The sequence below is a fragment of the Papio anubis genome, chromosome 4 (assembly GCF_008728515.1).
Source record: "Papio anubis isolate 15944 chromosome 4, Panubis1.0, whole genome shotgun sequence".
NCBI classification, from domain to species: domain Eukaryota; kingdom Metazoa; phylum Chordata; class Mammalia; order Primates; family Cercopithecidae; genus Papio; species Papio anubis.
Genome location: NC_044979.1, coordinates 172,836,958 through 172,857,165, shown reverse-complemented (window position 1 = coordinate 172,857,165; position 20,208 = coordinate 172,836,958). Strand labels below are relative to the sequence as shown.

Sequence of the window (20,208 nt, the reverse complement as noted above, 5' to 3'; positions counted from 1 at the left end):
CGTGAAGTTTTGTGGCGATACACAGGTATCCATTCTAATTCACCTCTCCTCAGCCACCAACTCCCCCGGCTGCCGGGCAGGTCATCCCTCCACCCCGAGCCGCCGGGGACACTCGCGCTCCCCGCCCGACATCGGAGACCAGTGAGTGCCCCTCGCTCAGGCGCGGACCCCCAGGGCCGCCGAGGCAGCGGCTCCCGACCTTCCCCGGCGCCCGGCCCGGCCCCGCCGTCCTCGCCCAGCCGGCCCCATTTTCTTAACCCGTGCATTGTCCTTGCGAGGCACCCCGGCGGATCCCACACTGGTGGGGACCGAGAGGAGGGACGAGGGAGGAGCTGGGGGAAGAAGATGAGGAGGAAGAGGAGGAGGAAGACAACCTCCACCCCTTCGCTCGGGCGGCCAGTGAAGGTCTGGCGCTGTCTACGGCCCCCCAGGCCCCGGCTCCCGGGAGGCCGCGGCCCCCGCTCCCACCCTCCGCAACTTTCCCTCCGCTCGCGCCCGCCGCTCCTTTGGGACCGGGCCTGAGGCTCCCTCCCCCGGCGGCCGGCCCAGGGCCCGCGGCGCCTCCTCCTAAAATGGCAGGTCCCTCCCTCCGCCCGGCCGGCCTCGGCTCGGGCCCGGCTGCGGGCCGCCGGGGTAGCCGAGCGCCGGGCCGGGCGGGGCCGCGGCCGGGCGGGACACTCACCGGGACGATGGCGGGGCGCTCGCGCCGCTTCCTCCGGTGAGTCTCAGCCTCGGGCTCCCGCGCCGCGCTCCCGCTCCCGCCGCGGCCTCCGCAGCCAGCGCCGCCCCGGCCGCCTCTCTCCGCCCCTGGCGCTCCGGCTCCTGGCCGCGCCGCAGCCTGCTCAGTCTCTCCTCGGCTCGCGGTTCCAGCGGCGCCCGGGGCCGGGGAGGCGACAGCCCCCTCCCCGGCAAATACCGCAGTCCCCGGGCCCCGATTCCCGGCGGCGGGGCCGCGCGGCCCGGCCCGGCACAGAGGGCGGCGGCGGCGAGGCCGGGCGCCGAGCGGCGGCTGCTGCCGGCGGCTTCTTCCCGAGGAGGATTTTGTAAATCTCACAAAATGGCGCGCGCTCCGAACCTGCGCAGCGAGAAGCGCCGGGGCCCGGGCGGCGGCGGCGGCGGCTCCTCCGCCAGGAGAGCCCGAACCGCCCGCCCCCGAGTCCCCGCACAGACAGACAGACAGACACTCGCACACACCCGCACACTCGCGCGCACACTCGCCCTCGCACACGCTCCCTCGCACACACTCGCACTCACACCGGTCCCGCCCGCTCGCCGGCGGCGGCAGCGGCACCAACAGCAGCAGCAGGAACAGCAGCAGCAGAAGCGGCGGCGGCGGCGCCCGCACCCCCCGCTCGGGGTGTCCGCTCCCTGAGCCCGACCTGGGCCGCGATCAGCAGCAGCGACGGCAGCAGTCTCCCCGGATACCCCCGCCGCGGTTGCCGCCGCCACCCCCGCCTCACTCCAATGGGGCTTTTTATTATTATTCGGGCGGGAAGCGAAAGGGTTTAAAAAAAAACCAACCAACAAAATGGCGACGGACCGACCCGGTCGCTATAGCAACTGTCAATCAAAACGCAAAACCCCGGCTGACGTGCTGACGTCCTCCTCCCGCCCCCCGGCCCCGATCCGGCGGGCGGGGCCTGTTGCTCAGGTAACGGCAGATTCCGTTCCCTCCTTTCCGTCTCCCCCTCCGTCCCCAGCCAACCACCCAACCCCCTCAGGTCACGTGAAGGATAAATTCGGAGCTCGGGCCCGCTACGAGTGTCAGAGGAGGGCGCGTGATTCGCCCGGGGGAGGGGAGAGGAGGGGGACGGCTAGGCCGAGAGAGGGTAGGGACTGGGGAAGGGGGGGCGAGGCGGCGGCCAGGCCTGTGCGCGAGCGCCCGCCGCCTCCCGGCCGCCTCGCCCCGCCCGCCCGCGCCCGCGCCCGCCCGCGCCGTGCGGCCCGGGGGCGCGCGCGGCCTCCCGCGCGCCGCCGCCCCGCAGCCCAGCGCCCCGCGCTTCCGTTGGCGCCCGCGGCCCACGCCCGCGCCGGGGAGGGAGGAGGAGGAGCTGCCCCGGGCGGGGGCGGAGGCCGAGGCAGAGGTCGGGGCGCCGCGGCCTTCGGGCAGGGGCCGGAGCCCACCCGCACTTGCCCGGGCCTGGAGGGCTCTCACCGCGGTCCGGACGCCGCGCTCGCCTTTCTCCCCGGGAAGCGCGCCGGCCGCGGCCGGCCGCGCGTGGAGCCGGTTCTTCGAAGGGCTCGCGGGCCTCCTCGCCGGAAAATGCCGGCGGAGGCCGCGGTGGGGGCGGGGAGGAGCCGCCGCCGGGCCCCAGACATCGCAGGAATTCCGGACGCTGCGCCGGGCCCCGGCGGCCCTGAGGCTGGCACCCGGCTCCGGTCGGGCCGCTCGGGTTTTGTGGCGCCCGAGACCAGCGTTGGGAAATTAGGCTGGAGCCATCATGAAAACTTTTTCAGGCTGTGCACGCTCGCCCGTCCCTGCCCATCTGCTTCCAACCCCTCCCCACCTTTCTGGGCGCAGCCTGCCTGCTCCATCGGAATGCCCCTTAGATAAATCCCCTTGTGCTGTTACTGTGTCCTTGTCGTCCAGCTCCCTGGTTTTCTTTTCTGTGCAGCTCCTCGGTTTCCAGCGTCTTAATTTGCCTACTTGTCCTTAACCATCAAAACTCTTTATTAATATCCTGGCTTTCGCTGATTTTTATTCTGTCTACCCTTTCTGCCTGCCTATGTATTGCTGGGTGAGCTCCTGAGGCTTGAAAACCCAAGTATGCCATGCTGGCTGCGTTGTAACCGGCATAGAGCCACCAGCTAAAAATTGTATTTTGTACCAGCTCTAATGGCATTTAATAAATGTATAGCTCAAAAAAGTGTGTGTGTGTACTATTTTACAGCAGAGTCACTAATTGATTTCTAAGCTTGATTTTGCCTCCTTGTGATAGTGTTCATAACCAATTTTTTTCATAAACCTCACAAATATAGTAGCAACAGATAAAATTTTATAAACAATATTAGGTGTAAAAAACTAGCAGTAAATACCGCTGTGTATGCTACATGACTCAAAGACACCTGCTTTAAATGATTTCCAGCAAAAATGTCCTTGCTACAGTTACTAGGACATTGATATACTAAGGTAACCATTCAGATTAGCACAGACTTTGAAAGAAATCCGACTAAACCGAAAATAAATTGGTCAAAAAGTAATTACTAAGGTAGCCATTCAGATTAGCACAGACTTGGAAAGAAACCTGACTAAACCGAAAATAAATTGGTCAAAAAGTAATCGGGCAAATAGCTTGCTTTCAGACTGATCTCCATAATATAAAAAAAAAGTTGCCGTAACGGGCAAAAGTTCTTTCGGATTATTGTTTCAAAATTGCCCTGCTAATGTGATTAAAGTCCACGGTCAACTTAATTGTTTTGAAGAAAGAGGAAGTGGCCCAGAGCGCCCCTTATTCAGAGGAGAGGTCGCTACCTGGTTCCTCCCAAGCTCAAACTTCCACCTATACAACCAACTCCTTCCTCTCTGCTCCCGGGTCTCTCCTTCCTGCCCCCACCCCATCCCACCCCGTTGACCAAGCTTTCGCTTCTATCAGAGCACGTCAGCATTTGCAACCTTTAGTACTAAATTAAATTTGACTCAAAGTTTTATTCCTGGTAATGGAAGAAACTTGCGTAGTTAATCTTCTTAGGTAACCGGAACAGAATATGACAGTGTCTCAAGATATGTGTCCTTGTCTTCAGTTCAAATCAACCCAGAAGATCATCGGAGTAGGGCAGAATCTTGAGATTATAAACGTGTGGGAATAGAAGGCATCGCTGGTCTTCGTATCTAGAAATCTGCACCCCCTTTTTCCCCAGTGTGACAGCCTTGGACAACATTGGTCAGTGAATGTCATATCCAGGTTGGAATGCTATAAAATGGTTTTACACAGGCTTCGCCTAAAAACGTAAACTGTAAATTACAGCTGACTCCAAATAAGTGACCACATGTAGGCCGGAAGGACTCTGGTACAGATGCCAGCTGACCTGGTTCACAGATGAAATCCCTGTCATCCAAGAATCTCCCCATTAGATTCTCTTACAGGTGTATTTATTCATAGACTTTTCACCTTGAAAAGCAAAGGCCCTCAGCTTATAGGTGGTAACAGCCTCCACTTATCCAGCACGTTCTAGAGTATCTCTAATCCTCACAGCAACATTGCATCCCCACTATAGGGATGAGAAAACAAGTCCTGAATAATTACATGACTTTTCTCAAGGCAGTCACCACTCACCAGTAAGTGGTGAAGCCAGGATTCAAACACAGGTATAATTACAAAGCCCATGTTCTTTCCAACACACCAAGATGATTCAAGATTACGTGGAGGTAGAGTCTTCACAGAGGATGTCGATTTGGGTCTCTAGAGTGAACCCTAATCCAAAATGACTGCTGTCCTTATGAAAAGGAGAAATTTGGGCCGGGTGCAGTGGCTCAAGCCTGTAATCCCAGCACTTTGGGAGGCCGAGATGGGCGGATCACAAGGTCAGGAGATCGAGACCATCCGGGCTAACATGGTGAAACTCCGTCTCTACTAAAAAAATACAAAAAACTAGCCGGGTGAGGTGGCGGGCGCCTGTAGTCCCAGCTACTTGGAGGCTGAGGCAGGAGAATGGCATGAACCTGGGAGGCGGAGCTTGCAGTGAGCTGAGATCCGGCCACTGCACTCCAGCCCGGGCGACAGAGCAAGACTCCGTCTCCAAAAAAAAAGGAGAAATTTGGACGGAGACAAACACATACGAAGACAACGTGAAGACACCAGGAGAAGGTGGCCATCTACAAACCACCGCGCACCTGAGGCTACCAGAAGCTGACAAAGAAGCATGGAACAGATTCTGTCTTACGGCCATGAGAGGAAACCAACCCTGCCAACACCTTGATTTTGGATTTCTGACCTCCAGAACTACAAGACAATACATTTCTGTTGTTTAAGCCACCTAGTTGTTGGTACTTTATAGTGGCACTAAAGGAAACTAACACACAGATGCATGCCAAGATGGTGATTTCTTTTGGTTGGTTTCACATTCGTTAGTGACCACTCTTGGTGATGCACTATTCGAAGCCTGTAAGTCCAGTAGTTGGAATCTTGCTGAGAGTTATAACCCAAATAAATATTCCAAGGACAAACAAACTAACCAATATTCCTATCACTGCCCCTCATGCCAAGTGAGAAGGTGAACAATTTGCATTTGGTTCCTGGACAGCGGCATGGCCTGGCATCTGACATCCCCCTACTGTTCTTACAGACTTCTGGGTAAAGGTCTTCACTTGCTGCCCTTGTACAAACTTTATTGTTTGTTCTTTGTTTTTTTGTTGTTGTTGTTGTTGTTGTTTTTGGAGATAGGGTCTCACTCCATTGCCCAGGCTGGAGTGCAGTGGCATGATTACAGTTCACTGCAGCCTCCACCTCCCAGGCTCAAGCAATCCTCCCCACCTCAGCCTCCCGAGTAGCCAGGACTATAAGCACATGCCACCACACCTGGGTAACTTTTCGTATTTTTTTGTAGAGATGAGGTTTTGCTATGTTGCCCAGGCTGGTTTCAAATTCCTAGACTCAAGCCATCCTCCCACCTCAGCCTCCCAAAGTGCTGGCATAACGGGTATGAGCCACCACGCTTGGCCAAGGAGTTAATTCTTAATTATTTGCACCTAAGGTCCAAAAGCAAAATGTAGCAGTCACGTACAGTCATTACAGACTATTTTACAATATGGAAAACAATGAAGAGGTAATGATTACTCATAGATATCACCCAGAAAGAAAAAAAAAAAAGTATTGGTATTTTCATATTAGCATATGTCCTTCCAGACTTTCTTAGGGAGACATGAGCACACTCACCTACATACAACACTGCAGATACGTTTTGTGCCGTTTTTACTTACGATTATGCTATGAGCACATTTTAGTGTTAATCAACTGAAATTTAGATAATCATTTTAACAGCTACTAGTATTCCATCAGTTGAATAGGCCATAATTTGTTTAACTGCTCCTCTGTTTTTTAAGGAAGTTTTTCCTTTTTGTTGTTGTTGCTACAGATAAAGTTGCATAAACATGGCCTACATCCATTTTACACACCTGTCCAGTTATTTCCTTCAGATAAAAGTATGCGTCCTTAAAAAGCTTTTGATTCGTGTTACCAAAATATTCCTCAGAAGTAATTCCAACAATTTGCACTCCTAAAAGTAATATGAGACAATGGCTTTCTCCTACACCCTGCCACACCTTCTTATTTTTATTTGCATTTATTTGGACATTTTGTGACTTTTAAAAAATATGTTTGTTGTGTATTTGTGCCCTGCCTATGTATATCTATCTGATGCCTGTTTGGGAAGGCAGAGAGAAGTGTTTGGAGGTTTTGGTTTTTGGTTTGTGAAGTTTTTTTAATTTTAATTTTTTTTTTTTTTCTTGACTCTGTGGCCCAGGCTGGAGTGCAGTGGCGCGATCTCGGCTCTCTGCAACCTCGGCCTCCCAGGTTCAAGCGATTCTCCCGCCTCAGCCTCCCGAGTAGCTGGGATTACAGGCGCACACCACCATGCCCGGCTAATTGTTGTATTTTTAGTAGAGATGGGGTTTCACCATGTTGGCCAGGATGGTCTCGATCTCTTGACCTCAAGATCTGCCTGCCTCAGTCTCCCAAACTGCTGGGATTACAGGCATGTGCCATCGCGCCCAGCCTTTTTTTTTTTTTTCAATTTTTTCTTTTTTGAGATTGTACTGCAAAAAGAAACAGGAAGAAAAAAAAAAGAAAAATGGAAGGCCATGGGCTGCTGTTAGATTGATACATGTATGTCACCCCAGTCAGTGTATCTGTGGCCATCTTCATTCTCCTAGCCATCTCCCAAGTAGGGCTAGCCCGACTCCTTTCTTGCTGTCACTGTCCTTCCCCTTCTTTTTTTTTTTTTTTTTTGAGACAGAGTTTTGCTCTTTTTGCCCAGGCTGGACTGCAGTGGTGCGATCTAGGCTCATTGCAACCTCCACCTCCTAGGTTCAAGTGATTCTCCTGCCTCAGCCTCCCAAGTAGCTGCGGTTACAAGCATGTGCCACTACGCCTGGCTAGTTTTGCATTTTTATAAAAACGGGGTTTCACCATGTTGGCAAGGCTGGTCTGAAACTCCTGACCTCAGGTGATCCACCCACCTCGGCCTCCCAAAGTGCGGGTATTACAGGCATGAGCCACGGTGCCTGGACTCCTTCCTTCTCTTAACCAGGCACCTGCAACCAGGGACTCTCTCCCAGAATCTTAAGGTTACAAAGTTGTTTATGTCAAGATGTGGTTCTCATGGTGCCATTAAAAAAGAGAGAGAGAGAGAAGACAATATTCATTGCCTTCCTTATCATGTAAGCATGTTTACCAATATTACTTTATGAATTGCCATTAACATTTTCTTTCCTTGTGACATTAAGATAAAGCTTAAATAGTAAATATGTAGTTATTAAAGTGTGTATTCCACAGTTTCAGAAAATCTTGAAATCTTATTTTGCGGCTGGGCGTGGTTCACGCCTGTAATCCCAGCACTTTCGGAGGCCGAGGTGGCCTGATTGCTTGAGGTCAGGAGTTTGAGACCAGCCTGGCCAACATGATGAAACCCTGTCTCTACTAAAAATACAAAAATTAGCCAGGTGTCGTGGTAGGTGCCTGTAGTCCCAGCTACTCTAGAGGCTGAGGCAAGAGAATTGCTTGAACCCAGGAGGCAGAAGTTGCAGTGAACCAACATGGATGGTGCCACTGCACTCCAGCCTGGGCAACAAAGTGAGACTCCGTCTCAAAAAAAAAAAAAAAAAAAAAAAAAAAATCGTATTTTGCAACATTTTGGCAAGACTTGAAAAGAAATCCACTTTTATGTATTGATTCATATGTATATAATAGCTTCCGCATTGGCTCATTAGCTCAACAGTTCTTGAGAGTTTTGGCTTATTTTCTTGGCTTTTTAATCTAAGTATGTAGTGAACATCTTTTAATATTTCTATAGTATTTATTGATCTGCACACTTACTGCTACCATTTTCAACATTTTTCCTATTTTTGTTTCAATTCAATGCAAAATATGTTTATAACTATTATAGCATTAGTACTATTTTGTTATATTGTATTTCCATGTCTGTTTCTAAACTAGAAGTGCTTTTAGGGCAAGGCTCCTGTATTTTCATCTTTGTATCACAAGCACCATATCTGGCATATTATAAATACTGTTTGATTTGGTTTGGTTTGGTTAGGATTGGAGGTGATTTTTTGTTGTTGTTGTTTGGTTGGTTTTTGGTTTTTGACTTTTTTGAGACAAGATCTTAACTCTGTTGCCCAAGCTGGAATACTGTAGCACAATCATGGCTTACTGAAGCCTCGACGTCCTGGGCTCAAGCAATCCTTCCACCTCAGGCTCCCAAGTACCTAGGACTACAGGTATGCCTCACCATGTCCAGCTGATTTTTTTTATTAAAAAAAATTTTTTTGTAGAGACAGGATCTGGATATGTTGCCCAGGGTGATCTCAAACTCCTGGCCTTAAGTGATGCCCCCATCTTAGCCCCCTGAAGTGCTGGGATTACAGGTGTGAGCCACTGCGTCTCACCTGTTTTGTATTTATAAATGAATGATGAGCTTCTGCTATTTTTTTTTTCTCTATTTTCCTGCATTCTATTCCACCTACCACAGAACTTTAGGGGACACAGTTCAGTGATTTGTATAGAAGTGGGAAATGTTTGTTTTTTTTTTTTTTTTTCCCTCAACGTAAGGTGGATGGAATTTCCCCGGTACCAAAGGAAAGATTGTTGTAGTCAGCTAAGCTAGAAAAAGAAAGTTCCACTGAAGAGATACATTAATGTTAGTGATTACCATGTAGCTAGCTAACGCTATTACAGCAGTATTTCTCAAACCAAAGTGTCCTTGCACAGTTGCCAGCTCACTCAGGTAACACCCAGTTTGAGAAACTACAGATTTGGCCATTCTCATTTAGCAGAGGTCTAGACAGGACCTCCGCGTGGCTGAGTCTATTAACTTCTATGTCCCAAATGCAGTCTTTGCAGCATAAGGTTAGGGACAGATAGCAAAACATCCATTTATGAAGGACAGCAAACATACCTGTTCACTCCCATCTCCTGATTTGCTTCCAAACTTTTAAAAGCAAAAATCCATTTTTATATTTCCTTTTTAAATAGATAACATAAAAAGCATAAAGAAGAAGACAGATGGTTTCGGGAGGGGGTCTGGGAAGCGCAGTGGCCATGGTCAGCCAACCTGGGCAACGACGGCGCCAAGATGCCCATCCTGGGGCTAGACACCTGGAAGCCCCCTCCAGGCCAGGTGACCGAGGCTGTAAGGGTGACGATCGACATTGGGTATCACTGCATTGACTGCACCCCCGTGTACCAGAACGAGAATGCGTTGGTGGGGGTGGGCATGCAGGAGCAGCTCAGGGAGCAGGTGGTAAACTTGAGGAGCTCTGCGTCATTCGCAAGCTGTGGTGCACGACCCGTGGGAAGGGCCTGGGGAGAGAAACCTGCCAGAAGACACTCAGCGCCCGGAAGCTGGACTGCCTGGACCTCCACCTCGTTCACTGTCCCACCGGCTTTAAGCCCGGGAAGGGATTTTTCCTGTTGGATGAGTCAGGCAACATGGTCCCAGTGACACCAACGTTGTGGACACAGGGGCGGCCATGGAAGAGCTAGTGGATAAAGAGCTGATTAAAGCTATTGGCATCTCCAACTTCAACCATCTCCAGGTCAAAAGGATCTTAAACAAACCTGGCTTCAAGTGTAAGCCAGCGGGTCACCCGTACCTAACTCAGGAGAAGTTAACCCAGTACTGCCAATCCAGAGGCAGCATGGCGACTGCCCATAGCCCCCTTGGCTCTCCTAGCAGGCCCTGGGCCAAGCCTGAGGACCCTTCCCTGCTGAGGATCCCAGGATCGAGGCAATCACAGCCAAGCACAATAAAACTGCAGCCCAGGTTCTGATCCGGTTCTCCATGCAGAGGAACTTGGTGGTGATCCCCAAGTCTGTGACACTGGAACACATTGCTGAGAACTTTGAGGTCTTTGACTTTGAATGAGCATCCAGGATATGACCACCTTGAATGGCTACAACAGGAACTGGAAGGGTGTGCGCCTTGAGCTGTGCCTCCCACGAGGATCACCCCTTCCATGAAAAGTGTTGAAGCTGTGGGTGCCTGCTCATCCCCAAGCGACCTACACCTGTTTTTCTTGCCTCATTTTTCTTGCAAATGTAACATGGCCTGGGTCCCTCAGCAGTAGGACAGCAACCTGTAGATGGACCAGTGAAGCTTTGTCTAGCTTAGGCTGGATCTGAAGAGCAGCATCAGTAGAGTAGAAGTCTCTTCCAGTTTGCTTTGCCCTTCTCAACCTGAATAACCTTTTCTGACCAAGGAGAAGCAAAATCTACACGGTCTAAATAGTGTCATCAACAGTTGAGTTTTAACTTCTTGGAGCTGGTAATCCTTTTGGCAAGACTTCTCTTTGCCTCAAAAAGTGCTTCTGTGAACTTGAAAAAAAAAAAAAGAATAAAACCAAAGGATCCACTAATCCTATTTTTCGTATAATGACTGTTTATTTTCTTTTTCTTTCTTTTTTATTGAGACAAGGTTTTGCTCTGTCACCCAGGCTGGAGTGCAGTAGTATGATCATAACTCACTGCAGCCTCTAACTCCTGGGTTTAAGCAATCCTCCCACTTCAGCCTCTCAGGTAGCTGGGAGCACAGGCATGCATGACCCCCAGCTAATTTTTTAAATTTTTGGTAGAGATGGGGGTCTCCCCATGTTGCCCAGGCTGGTCTCAAACTCCTAGGCTCAAGCTGTCCTCCCACCTCAGCCTCCCAAAGTGTTGAAATTACAGGCATGAGGCACCACACCTGGCCATGACCATTTGTTTTCTTATTGATTGATTGATTGATTGAGATGGAGTCTCGCTCTGTCTCCCAGGCTGGAACAGTGGCATGATCTCGGCTCACTGCAACCTCCGTCTCCCAGGTTCCAGCAATTCTTCTGCCTCAGCCTCCCAAGTAGCTGGGATTACAGGCATGCACCACTACCTCCAGCTAAGTTTTGTATTATTAATAGAGATGAGGTTTCACCATGTTGGCCAGACTGGTCTTGAACTCCTGACCTCAAGTGATCCACCCACCTCGGCTTCCCAAAGTGTTGGGATTACAGGTGTGAGTCACTGTGCCTGGCCTGTTTATTTTCAAGACAAGAAAATCAAGTATATGGTTGAAACATCCAAACAGAACAGAAACGAGTAAAATGAACAGTCCAAGCCTCCCACCAGCCTCCCTGACTCCTTTGTCCTTCACCCTGTTCCTCAAGGCTTCATGGGACTCTACAGTTGGGTATCACATCACTGCCCACTGAAAAGCTTAAAAGACTTTAAGTTTTTGTTTTGGGGATAACATTCTTACATGTTAGTTTGGTGCTGAATCCCTTCATGATCTGACCTCTCAGGCCTTCTCTGCTCAGGGTCCACCGCTTTATGCTCCCAGAACACAACCCATTCTTATCTCCTCTGCTATCTCCAGGAAAGCCTCATTTGCTTGTCAAGGCACTTATCTCTGTATTTTCACAGTAGGTTTCTTCTTCCATGCACTAGGAGAAATGGAAACCCTCCAGGAGTACAAACCTAGCCCCCAGGGAATTTTTATTCTCAGTGCTTCGCCCAGTGCCTGGTATCTACCGATCACCAAATGAATGTTTTTGCAAGAACAGAGTCACCAGGGAATTGCAAAACAGCAAGGGCAGGATGGAGTAGGCAAGCAATTAAATCCAGGAAATGGTTAAAAGCAAGAGGAGTACACTTCACTCTGGAGTTGAAAGAGGTGGCCATCTGTATCCGGCCTTCCTCTCGCTCCCAGCAAGGACACCGGCTTCCTGAAGATAGGGAGGGCTGTTCGGTGGGAGGGCTGTCAGTCCCACAGATGGCTGCGGTGGCATTAGCGGAGTGCTGGATGAGGGTGCCTTTTGGATGGATGGGTCGTGTCACAGAAACCTGATTCGCTTTTGCTAGAAAGGTTGGATGGGAAGAGACATCCCAGCAGGGGCAGAAGGGAGCTGGTTTCCTGAGGGTGGTGACAGCCCCCTCCTGTAGCCAAAAAGGGACCTCCACATTTTCTTCTAGCTTGTCTAGCCCAGAAGAACTGGGGTGGAGGGCAGGGTTCAGGGGAGACACTGGAAACAGGAACACATTCATGGACTATGAACTTTGCAGCTGCACAGGTAGAGTGGAGGGTGGAAGCCCAGCTTGCCGGGGTCCTGAGTTGACAGAATGGATGGCATCTTGAGACATAGGGCTAATGTGGGAAGCACATTCATTCAGGGCTCTCAGACCTCCAGGGAAGGAGGCCCGCCCTGAGCAGAAGGCAAGCAGAGGCATCATAGACTCACACATAGATGCTAGAGTTGGGGGGAGCCCAATGCTTACATATCATAAACCCTAATCATCCAATGGCTGCTGTGGGAAAGAAAGGGCATGGAATTTCCATGCAGGAAAACTTACCTGACAACAATGACATTTTGTTCACATTAGTCATTTGAGACATTTTCATTTTCTTGTAATGAAGCAGGGCACAGACAATGTCTTGCAAGTCTGGATGTTTTAGAAGGGATTGGTGAGCTTGATAATAACAATAATAGCAACTGGAAAAAAGAGTGGTTGTTGGGACACAGAACGTGGGGAATTCTCAACTGCCTCCTTACCATAGGAACTGGGGTAGTGTACTTACCCTCTCTGAATTTGTTTCCTCATCCTTTAAGGGAAGTCTTTAATCCTTTGTGAACTATAAGTCATTGTGTAAATATTGGGCCCCGATGTAAATAATAAGAGGATTTGATTCGATTCAAATTTTAACTTTTGAAGCCTTTCCCAAGACCCTTTCCCCTTTCAAAAATAAATAAAAGGCCAGGTACAGTGGCTCATGCCGGTAATCTCAGCACTTTGGGAGGCCGAGGCGGGTGTATCACTTAAGGCCAGGAATTCGAGACCAGCCTAGCCAACATGGTGAAACCTGTCTCTACTAAAAATACAAAAATTAGCCAGACGTGGTGGTGGGCACCTGTAATTCCAGCGACTCAGGAGGCTAAGGCAGGAGAATCACTTGAACCTGGGAGGCAGAGGTTGCGGTGAGTCGAGATCACACCACTGCACTCCAGTCTGGGCGACAGAGCAAGACTCCATCTCAAATAAATACATAAATAAATAACTTCTTTCATGTTCTCAAAACACTCAGGTCGTTCTGCTGTAAACACCTTTAACCCATTACATTCCTGTAAGTTATTATTTTTCTTTGCCTATATTTGAGTGTCTTCACTAACCGGTAACTCACTGCCTCCTAAAGCTGCAGAGACCTTCTTTGGTTACCTCCACTATAGGAAATTTGCCTTTGCATTCTGTGAATGGATCTTCTTCCCATGCTTTCCACCCAGTTTCTAAATCTTCCCATTTGAGACCACACAGACCAAGTCTCACTGTTCTTTCAAATGACAGCCTTCAAACATTTGAAGAAAGCTGTGACTTTCCCAGGCTAAACACGTTTTCTTCTCTCACTTGCTCATCCAGTATGTTTCCCCAGACCAGCCTCCACCGTCATATGACTCCTGTCAATAACATCACTAAGTGAAACCTTGGAAACAACCTAAGTGTCCAGCGGTGGAGCCTCAATTTTAAAATGTAGCACATCGACTTGTGGAAATAGAACACAAAATGAAGAATATTTCACAACATGAGAAAAACGATTACAGCGGTTAGATGGCAAAAAGAAAGTTATAAGTTAGTATATTTTGCATGACTTCAACTTTATAATAAAAAATGCGTATAATAAAATAAATGTTTGTAACATTTATCTCTGGAGGGTACAATCACAGGTGATAATTTGTCTTCTTTGTGCTTGTTTTTCAAATTTTCTGTAATCAACTACTGGTAATCAGGAGAAAAAATAGACCCCGTGTCCCTGTAATTTTTACCTAATGACCTGAGACTTTAATTTTTAGAATATCATAAAATAGGCTTCTTCCTCCTTCTCATTTCAGAAATTAACATGTGTAGCAAATAGCCTCAGAGTACCAGGAGCCCAGTGGGCACTCAACAAATATTTGTTTTCTTCTTTACTTCCCTATGTACTTGAAAAGCACTCTCGCATGCTTCCATCTCATTAAACCTTCTCTCAGCTGCTTCCTATGGTTTGATTTCTACTCTGTATTACAAAGGACATTTGCTGTATGTCTCACTTTGTCTGGGCTTTTTAAAATTATTATTATTACTATTTCAGACAGGATTTAGCTTTGTCCCCCAGGCTGGAATGCAGTGGCACGATCATGGCTCGCTGCAGCCTCAACCTCCTGGGCTCAATCTGTCCTCCCATCTCACCCTGCCAAGTAGCTGGGACCACAGGTGCTCACCACCACGTCCAGTTACATTTTGTATTTTTTTGTGGAGACAGGGTTTCACCACATTGGCAGGGCTGGTCTTGAACTCCAGGCTTCAGATGATCCACCTGCTTCTACCTCCCAAAGTGCTGGGATAACAGGCGTGCCCCACCACATCTGGCTCGTCTGGGCTATTAATCAGGAGTCCCTAATAGTTACCAGCTCCAACAGCAAGAAAAAGACACATCTCTTTAAAAGGGACATAAGTATAGAAGGAACACCAGCTTCACCATTTTGCAGTATTCTTAAGCCAGTAAAATCCCAGGGTATGTTGAAATAGGATGGCCAGGAGTTAATCCTTCCATCATATGGGTGATGTCCTTATTAGAGCATAGCCTCGTTTCTGATCCCTGGATCACCAGGGACTGACATTATTTGCCTTGGAGAGAGAAAAGCAAGTATTATGTGCCACTCGTGCACATTAAAGGTTTTTCCAAGAAGGGTGTCAAGACAGTGAGAAACAAAACAAATGGAACAAAAAGCCAGAGGTCTCAACTTGTCACACCAGAGATCACCTTTTCCCAAAACCGGCTGTCTTAGATGGTGCCTTCATGGATGCAGTCACCATTCCCTCAAACCCCACAACCTGTAAAATCTTTCTACAATTGAGTCACAGGTTACCTGCAGTGAAGTGTATAGCTGTTCATTCATACCACATGCACTGTTGAGTGTCTGCACTGTGTCAGTTACTCTGATCGGTGCTGGGGATACAAAGATGGTTGAGATTGGACCCCAGTCCTGAAAACATACAAGACCAGTAGGGAAGACCAAATAGGTCAAAGAAACTATAACGTGATAAATTCTGGAGTAAGAAGGAAGGGGTCCCTGAACCCCATCTAGGGGAATCCCAGATCAACGGCCTGAAGTTTTTCTGTCACTTACCCTCCCAGTTTGTGATAGATCTGGAATGCCTGATAGAGAGTCAGGAGGAAGAAAGAGTTTGTATAAAGATTGTTGCTCTTTGGGTTAAATTTGGTCTCATTTTTCTAGCATTTTCAGATGGAAATAGATATAGCTTTGAACTTTTCTTCTAGTTTATTCATTAAGACAGTAAATTCCATCTAAGCACTATTCTGGCTCTGTCCTACACATTTTGATAGGTTGTATTTAAACTATTTTAAAATTATTATTTCAATGTAAAATATGTATTTCTTTTCTCTCTCTCTCTTTTTTTTTTTTTTTTTTTTTTTTGAGACACTGTCTTGCTCTGTTGCCCAGGCTAGAGTGCAGTGGCACGATCTCGGCTCACTGCAACCTCCGCCTCCCGGGTTCAAGTGATTCTCCTGCCTCAGCCTCCCAAGTAGCTGGGACTAAAGGCATGTGCCACAATGCCTGGCTATTTTTTTTTTTTTCTGCCAAGTTTCACTCTTGTTGCCCAGGGTGGAGTGCAATGGTGCCATCTCAGCTCACCGCAACCTCTGCCTCCTGAGTTCAAGTGATCCTCCTGCCTCAGCCTCTCCCGAGTAGCTGGGATTACAGTCATGTGCCACCACACCCAGCTAATTTTATAAATTTAGTAGAGATGGGATTTCTCCATGTTGGTCAGGCTGATCTCGAACTCCTGACCTCAGGTTATCTGCCCGCCTCTGCCTCCCAAAATGCTGGGACTTCAAGTGTGAGTCACCACACCCGGCCATTGTTGCATTTTTGTAGAGAGTTTCACCATGTTGCCAAGGCTGGTCTCGAACTCCTGGGCTCAAGCAATCTGCCCGTCTTGGCCTCCAAAAGTGCCGGGATTACAGGCGTGAGCCACCATGCCCAGCGTAAGCATAGATTCTTGATGAACAAGGAATATGTTACCAAATAAAGCCTCACACAGAAAAGTCGTATTTATAGGAGACATCTTGTAGGGGAGGAGTGTGGACAGAGCAACTCTGCATTATGAACAGCAATGCAGGGCTGAGCTTTGATAACTGGGAGAAATACAGGCTGAAAAAGCTCACTACGGCACATCACATATTGTCTAATAACTCAGGAACATAATCCTCACTTCTCCAACTGAACCTCCTGAAATGAGCTTATCCCTAATAAATTTAGTTTATTTAAGCAAAACTCATAATTTTAAAAATGAATTAAAATAATCTATACAATTATATTGGCAGAAATAAATGATAAAAAGAAAAATGACAAATAATGGACATTGAATAGAAAAATATTATCATGGAACAGATGGAAATTGTGATACAGTAGATGAAAATTGATTCTGAACAGATAAAACTGAATTACAAAAGCCAAACAAAACTATTTTCTCCACAATAAAAAAGCACACATAGAGATCAAGTGCTCGGGAAAGATGCCCAGACAACCGAAGAAATGAAAGCCCAGGAGAGAAACTGAGAAAATAATCCTAGAAATAAAGTTCAATTAGGAAGTAACACAAAGGAGAATAAACACTGTGAAAAACATAATAAGGCATACGGAGGATCTGGAGGAGAAAAGCAAAAATAAATAAATGAGAATAAATATTTTAAGAAATTAAAGAGAATATATTTTAAATATGGAAGATAAAGAAGATTCAACACACATAGCCTTCATCTCACTAGAAATAAGAGGAGGAGAGTGTAGGAAAATTTATTTAAAGATATAACTAAAGAAAACTGTTTTAAAGAAGTACCTTTTTCAGAAAAGAACTCACACACGCTGGGCACGGTGGCTCAAGCCTGTAATCCCAGCACTTTGGGAGGCCGAGGCGGGCAGATCACGAGGTCAGGAGATCGAGACCATCCTGGCTAATACGGTGAAACCCCGTCTCTACTAAAAAATACAAAAAACTAGCCAGGCGAGGTGGCGGGTGCCTGTAGTTCCAGCTACTCGGGAGGCTGAGGCAGGAGAATGGCGTAAGCCCAGGAGGCGGAGCTTGCAGTGAGCTGAGATCCAGCCACTGCACTCCAGCCTGGGCGACAGAGCGAGACTCCATCTCAAAAAAAAAAAAAGAACTCACACACAAAAGTTCCTGATCTTCAAATATAAAGAATCCTTATGCATCCTCTAAAAATATCAAGTTACCTGTAAGTAGAATGACCATATAATTTGCTGTCCAAATTGGGACACTGGTGGTAAAAGTGGGCATTATTTTTTTGTTTGTTTTTTGGGGTTATTTGTTTTTGTTTTTTTTGAGACAGAGTCTCACTCTGTTGCCAGGCTGGAGTGCAGTGGTGTGATTTTGGCTCACTGCAACCTCCACCTCCTGGGTTTAAGTGGTCCTCCTGCCTCAGCCTCCCGAGTAGCTGGGACTACAGGCACCTGCCACCACGCCCAGCTAATTTTTTTTTGTATTTTTAGTAGAGACAGGGTTTCACCATGTTAGCCAGGATGGTCTCGATCTCCTGACCTCGTGTTCCCAAAGTGCTGGGATTACAGGCGTGAGCCACTGCGCCCGGCCAAAACAGATAATTTTCATGGAAAATATAGATATGAATGGCCAGGACTGGGCACAGTGACTCACAATTGTAGCTCCAGCACTTTGGGAAGTCAAGGTGGGCAAATCACTTGAACCCAGAAGTTCAAGACCAACCTAAGCAATATAGTGAGACCTCGTCTCTATAAAAAATACAAGAATTAGCCAGGCGTGGTAGCATGCACCTGTAGTCCCCGCTACTTGGGAGGCTGAGGCATGAGAATTGCTGAGCCTGGGAGATCCAGGCTGCAAAGAGTCATGATTGTACCACTGCACTCCAGCCTGGGTGACAGAGCAAGACCTTGTTTCAAAAAAAAGAACCGTATTAGAAAGCTACAATAATTGTGATATTTGTTCATGAAAAGACAGATGTAATGAAATAGACTGAGTCCAGAATTGTAAACATAGGAACTATTTGTATCTAACAAGAGGACATTTCAAATAGTGGGAAGAAGATGCGTTATGTGGTAATGATATTGGTACAATAGAATAGCCACCTGGATAAAAATAATGTTGGATTTTACACCAAAATTAATTGCTAGCAAATAAAAATATTTGACAAATAAAAAAATTTGTCAGCAATTAATTTTGGTGTAAAATCCAACATTATTTTTATCCAGGTGGCTATTCTGTTATACCAATATCATTATCAAATAATTTGCTGACAAATAAAAAAATTCACCTGGGCTCAGTGGCTCACACCTGTAACCCCAGCACTTTGGGAGACCGAGGCAGGTGAATCACCTGAGGTCAGGAGTTCGAAACCAGCCTGGCCAATGTGGGAAAACCCTGTCTCTATTAAAAATACAAAAATTAGCTGGGCGTGGTGGTGGCGCCTGCAATCCTAGCTACTTGGGAGGCTGAGGCAGGAGAATCGCTTGAACCCGGGAGATGGAGGTTGCAGTGAGCCAAGATTGCACCACTGCACTCCAGCCTGGGTGACACAGCAAGACTCTGTCTCAAAAAAAAAAAAAAAAAAAAAAAAAAAAAATTTAAGTGAAAAATTAAATCTTACAAGTATTAGAGAAATTATAGAACTTTTTTTTTTAAACAAGATCTCACTCGGTCACACAGGCTAGAGTGCAGTGGCACAGTCATAGCTCTCTGCAGCCTCGAACTCCTAGTCTCAAGCAATCTTGCTGCCCCAGCCTTCCAAAGTGCTGGGATTATGGGCATGAGCCACCACACCCAGCATGGAAGAACTTTTAGATAGGTTTTGAGTAGAGAAAGTTTTTCTAAGTATGTCACAAAACCCTTGAAACCATGCAAGAAAGGCTGACAAAATGTTCCACATAAAACTGTAAAATGTCTGTAAGGTCTAAAACACCAGAAACATAGTCACACATGTGTGTAAAGTCTTATGTATAGCTATATTCATTACAGCACTGTTTATAATTGCAGAAGACTGGAAACAACCTAAGTCTGATGAAATAAATTTTGGTACACTCATAAAATACAATGTCACACATTAACTGTAATAAGGCAGGCTAGTACACCTGATATACGAATCTGGGAACAACTCCAAGCTATATGAATTGAAAAGCAATGGAAGAAAAATCCATGGAGCATGCTACATTTGCATGATAAAATAAAAAGGAACATATGTGTAAATGCTTTTATGAAAGCTGTGTAAGAATTCAGCAAGAGTGGCTATTCCTGGGGAGGGGAGCTGATTAGTTGAGGTACAAGAATGAGAGAAAGATTTAACTTACTTTTTATCTGTAGAACATTCCAAATTTTGTGTCATGGGTTTGTATGTCAATATGGCTCCTGTCTTACTCCATGTGTGCTAATATAATGAAACACCATAGATTGGCTGGCTTATAAACAGAAGAAATTCATTTCTCCCAGTTCTGGAGGCTGCGAATTTCAACATCAAAGTGCTGGCAGATTCAGTATCTGCTGAGGGCCACTTCCTGGTTTATAGATGGCATCTCTTGCTGTGTCATCACATGGAGAAAGGGCAAGGAAGTTGCCTTCAGCCTGTATGTTCACATGGTGGAGAGCAGAGAGGGAGAAAGCAAGCTCTCTCCCAGCTCTTCGTTTCTTTTTTTTTTTTTTTTTTTTTGTGAGACAGAGTCTCACTCTATCGCCCAGGCTGGAGTGCAGTGGCGCCATCTCGGCTCCCTGCAAGCTCCGTCTCCCAGGTTCACACCATTCTTCTGCCTCAGCCTCCCAAGTAGCTGGGACTATAGGCACCTGCCACCACGCCTGGCTAATTTTTTGTATTTTTAGTAGAGACAGGGTTTCACTGTGTTAGCCAGGAAGGTCTCGATCTCCTGACCTCGTGATCCACCTGCCTCAGCCTCCCAAAGTGCTGGGATTACAGGCATGAGCCACCGTGCCCGGCCAC

The 20,208-nt window shown here is 47.4% G+C and overlaps 1 protein-coding gene and 1 pseudogene across 5 annotated transcripts in view; one reads left to right on the top strand and one right to left on the bottom strand.

The window, feature by feature from the left end:
* Positions 1-2,249, bottom strand: part of DYRK1A (dual specificity tyrosine phosphorylation regulated kinase 1A) — a 148,922-nt gene extending 146,673 nt beyond the window's left edge. The window contains exon 1 of one of the 5 annotated variants that reach the window (XM_009202256.4): positions 2,156-2,249. The gene's annotated coding sequence lies outside the window, so the exon portion shown is untranslated. Of the gene's footprint in view, positions 1-682; positions 1,385-2,155 lie in introns of those variants that run through there. The other 4 variants (XM_031665742.1, XM_031665739.1, XM_031665741.1 and 1 more) reach the window with 4 other exon arrangements.
* A 7,406-nt stretch (positions 2,250-9,655) lies between these two features.
* LOC101012674 lies at positions 9,656-10,566 on the top strand (annotated as a pseudogene).
* The last annotated feature ends 9,642 nt before the right edge of the window (positions 10,567-20,208 follow it).